Source organism: Colius striatus, chromosome 10, assembly GCF_028858725.1.
Source record: "Colius striatus isolate bColStr4 chromosome 10, bColStr4.1.hap1, whole genome shotgun sequence".
NCBI lineage: Eukaryota > Metazoa > Chordata > Aves > Coliiformes > Coliidae > Colius > Colius striatus.
The window spans coordinates 9,751,022-9,755,476 of record NC_084768.1 but is presented as its reverse complement, the minus strand read 5'-3'; positions in this window follow the sequence as shown (position 1 = coordinate 9,755,476).

Genomic DNA, 4,455 nt, shown 5'->3' with positions numbered 1-4,455 from the left:
CTTTGTCCAGCACACGTTTGACAATTGTAACAGTTTGTCTTGTACTGTATGCACGGGTCTCATTTTCTTCCTTCCCCTGCATCTTGTGCATGTAGTACTGCTAAGTAATGTTCAGGTTATCTTGGTCAAATTCAGTATTTAACAATCTATCTGATTTCTGAAAGCTTGGGTGATGAACCCAAAAATGTGCAAGGGATATGTACTCATGTTGTCCCACTTGAATATATGGTAATGATACAAATGCCAGTTTAAGTATAAGCATGAGCTTTCTTTGCTCATTCCTACTAACAGTTATAATGCTACCCAATTGTTCAGTGACATACCCTGTGTCTTGTTTTTATGAAGTACATGTCTAATTTTTTTACAAAATTGAAAAGTATGAATTTAGCTGTAGAAACATTTGCCAAGACCAATGTATAATCTCGAAAGATCTGCATTGCTTTAGTAGAAAAGATAATAAAATTCCCATTTTTATTTTGGCAAACTTTCTTCTGTGGTATTTTGTTTTTTGGAAAAAAATGAGGGGGATACGTATGGGAGGTATCAGCTTTGTGACTGAGTAGACACATTCTAAATTTGGAGTAGAAGGAAGGTATGTTATTGGTTTGGTGGTTTAATATTCTTGGGTGTGAAGTACTGTTCTAGGGTATGTTAAATTTAAGTCTTAAAGCTTTTTAATTCATCTTAGGAGGTAATTTGATATACGAAAACACATGTGTCGAAGATTCTCGTTGATAACAGCATTGTAATGGAAGATGCTTGAATTGTAGTTGATGGAGCAAAGGGAATGTCTGGGGAATGGAGCTCACCTGGTGTCCTGCTACCTTAGTGCTACTTGCATGTGAACTATGAAAAGGCAAATCCATCTGGTAAAGGTAATTACAGACTGTTGTAACAAATATCTTATTTGAAATACTGAAATCTTATTTGAAATATTGGAACACGGTTAGTGTGTAGTGTTAAAGTAAATGAACTTTGATTGGAAGACACTTAATACCAGTAAAAGATATTTGTTTCACTTACTTTGCCTATAGGCATACTTCACTGAACTTTGAGGTCCTTTGGTCTTGTAGGCTTGTACGATGAGAATATTATTATGTGGAGATTTTTTTGAAACCCCAGTATGAAACAAAATCTGTTTTCTGTTGGTGCTTCACTTATATTATGTATATATTGACGGGATAAAGTTTTGGCCAAAGAAGTAATATGTGTGCTGTGCTTTACTACTACTGAAAAGCTCCACTTGAGTCATTACTGTTGCTGGAAGGGTAAGATCTGTTTCAGAAAAGAACATGAGATCCCTGTCAGGGCTTTTTGTCTGTGTAAAATTAATGAGGTTAGTGACAGCATAAATTAGGGGAGAATTCTCTACTATAGCAGTTGATTGTAGCAGTATTGTTTAGGGGAAGAGAAAGACTTCGTCTGTTAAAAACATTTCTGATCTTGAAATTATACTCTTAAATTCTATTTCAACCCATTCAGAATATTTATCTAACTCTTTAAGTGATCACCCAATGATTCCTGCTGCACTCTGGCTTTCTTAGAGAATTTTAATACTTTCTACAACAAAATTTGACTATTCCGTAATAGGTGTGAGCTAGCATTCTGCTGAAGTTGTTCTATTCTCCTCCTATTTGCATACTTGAGCCTGTTCAAGAGGAAAAGCAATTTTCCTAAAGCAGCAAATTATCTGTAGTTGTCAAAAATTGTTAATAGTGGATTTTTTCCTAGAAATTAAAATAACATTGCAAGCAAACTTTCTGAGTTTGTGCAATGTAAATAGGATAGATGTAAGCATGAAATTTTAACAACTTGTTAAAATTGTGAGTGAAAAATGTGGTATTTAAAAAAGGGTATTTAATGCAGAAGTAGAACAACTCAAAACTATTTTCCTTTTTATATTATAGATCTAAGTTTTCCTGCTCAAAACCCATATGTTTTCACCAAGTTTGTAAAACCACTTTTCATAATGTGTGTCTTGATTTTTAAAGGCAATTATTTGTATGTTGCCTACTTTTAGGACCATGTCACAGGAGTGTAAAGCTAGCTATGAAGTTGATAAATTACCAAATTAAAGGTGCCAAAAAAAAGCAAAATAGATTTGAGCCTTAATCCTTCTTGTAGTTTTAAGATACTGTATTTTACTGTATGCAGAATGATGAAAGGTTTGTGTTCTGATTTATTTCAAAGGCTGCTGCTTTCTTTTGGTATAAACATATGATGTGGCATAGCTCTCAGGACTGAAGCTTGTGTATAATGAGAATAAACAATAAGTTCAGTTTCTATGAAGGATTCTGCCATACAGCTGCTGTTTCCTCTTGCCCAAAAGAGGTCAGTGTGTCTCCCAATTGCTAAAACTTTGTTAACAAAATCCCAATGGAAAACTTAGGTGTGATCTCTGTGTTGTTCTCTGGCTACCAGTCTTAACATATAGTACATAAGACTTTAAGAATCCTGCTGTTGTCTAGTTTCTTCCTTCACGTGGCAACATTTTGTATTTTGAAATAATTACTGTACAAAATATACATTTTGGATACAGATAGAAATTTGCATATTTGATAGTGTTCTGATGTATGAGTAACTGCCCAAAGGCACATGAAAATGCCATGGTCTGTGTTTTAGTCAAGAGGATGGGAAGACAGAAGTAAGACCACTAGATCCATCAAATGTTTACTCCAGAGGAAGTTTTTTTTTTTTCCTAATGTATTACTCCAAATAAAATTTATTTTTATCACAGATAAGTCAGATAGAATGAACTTGCATCAGAAGAGTTTATTCCCCCCGAGCAGAGCAAAGTATTAAAGATTGAATGCAGATGGTTGTGGTACTGGTGACAGTCTTTTGCTCTCTGAAAGGAAATGGAGTGATTTCGAAAGATAATGATTGGCAGGCATATGAAAGATCAGGGGGTTTATATCTTTAGGTATTTATACTTATTTACATCTGTTCATGAAAATGACCTCTAACTGGCAGTTCTTCCATTTGAATTTCTACATCTAAAACTTCTACAGAAATCTTTTATTTAGTGGAAGTGGTGATAATGCAGAGTTTTTCCCACAGTTACAAGGTTAAGTGAAGTTGAGGTAGGTTTCTTTGTTTTGTGTTAATAGCTGCAAACATTGCAATAACCAGTTTAGCCAGGGAGTCTTTTTGTCTGATCTGGATAATCTCACTTCCCTCTGTTAATAAGATCTAATAGGATTTGTTATACTGAAGGTGCTTTGCAAGTCTAGCTAAATGTTTTGCCATGATAAGCAAGTATTTTCCATATTTTGTACAGTTTGTTTATGCTTTAGTTACATCAATTGGAGATTAATATTTGACTTTTTTTTTAACTGTACACATTGCTAATTGCTAGGGTTACGTCTCTGACCCTAACTAAGCAATCATCTGCAACTTTATCAGTATCTGACATTTACAGTTCAGTGAATGAAAAATAAAGTATGCTTTTAAGCAAATATTTTCATTAATTTCTGGATGTTATTGGTAGCAGTCTGGTACCAAGGTAATTGCTGTATCCCAATTTAAACAAGAAAACATTAAGTAACTGTAAGATACTTCTCATGATTTCTTGATTGAGCATCCAGTAGCACTTTATTTTAAACATTCCCTGCAAATGTACACACAAGTGTAGATGTGATTTACCATTTCTTCACAGTAAATGCTGAAACCTATGTTATGGTTACAAGTCAGATTTCTTTGTCCTTAAATAGGCAATATTGTACTATGTAAGGCCAAAAAGTTTGTGGTTCAGTGTTCCTTGTCAAGTCCATTAAGATATTACTAAGCTATCGTGCTTTTACAGTTGATGGAAAAGCAAAGAGTAAAGCCTTGAGGAAATAAAACGGGTGTATAATTCTGCCGATGGTATTTAACCTTCTGAAAAGTCTGGACACATTTGACTTGCTTCATTGTGATTACTATGTGGTATACTTCAAAAAATAAAACAGCATCATGGCTTATGAATTTTGTTTCTCAATAGAAAAATTGTTTTTCAAGAGCGGAAGAGACTGTGGTGAATATTTCCTTGTACCAAATCTTTCTCATTCCATTTATTTTTTTTCCAGTAATGTTTTAGTCATTTCTCAATCACTCAGAAATCTACAGAGCGTTTCAGGAAGTTTTGTACTCAATATTTACTTTGATGTGGTAGCAATGAGAGGTGATCTAAACATGACTACAGATTCCTAGATTATTGTTGAAAATGCAGTTTGATTTTTAAGGGGAAAAAGAAGAGATTTTGAAGTTGAAGCTTCTTCAGCCACTTTCATTTATTTTTCTTCTGTTCCATCTTTTAAATGTCTCTCAGACCTCTAGCTCTGTATCCTTATTCATGAGAGAAGAGAGAAATTCTGTCAGAAGTGATGAAGCATTGTTGGATATGTGTTTTTAAGAGCTGTATATGTCTGAGTGATACTTACTTTATTAGGAAGGTGCAACTAGCCAAACAGACTG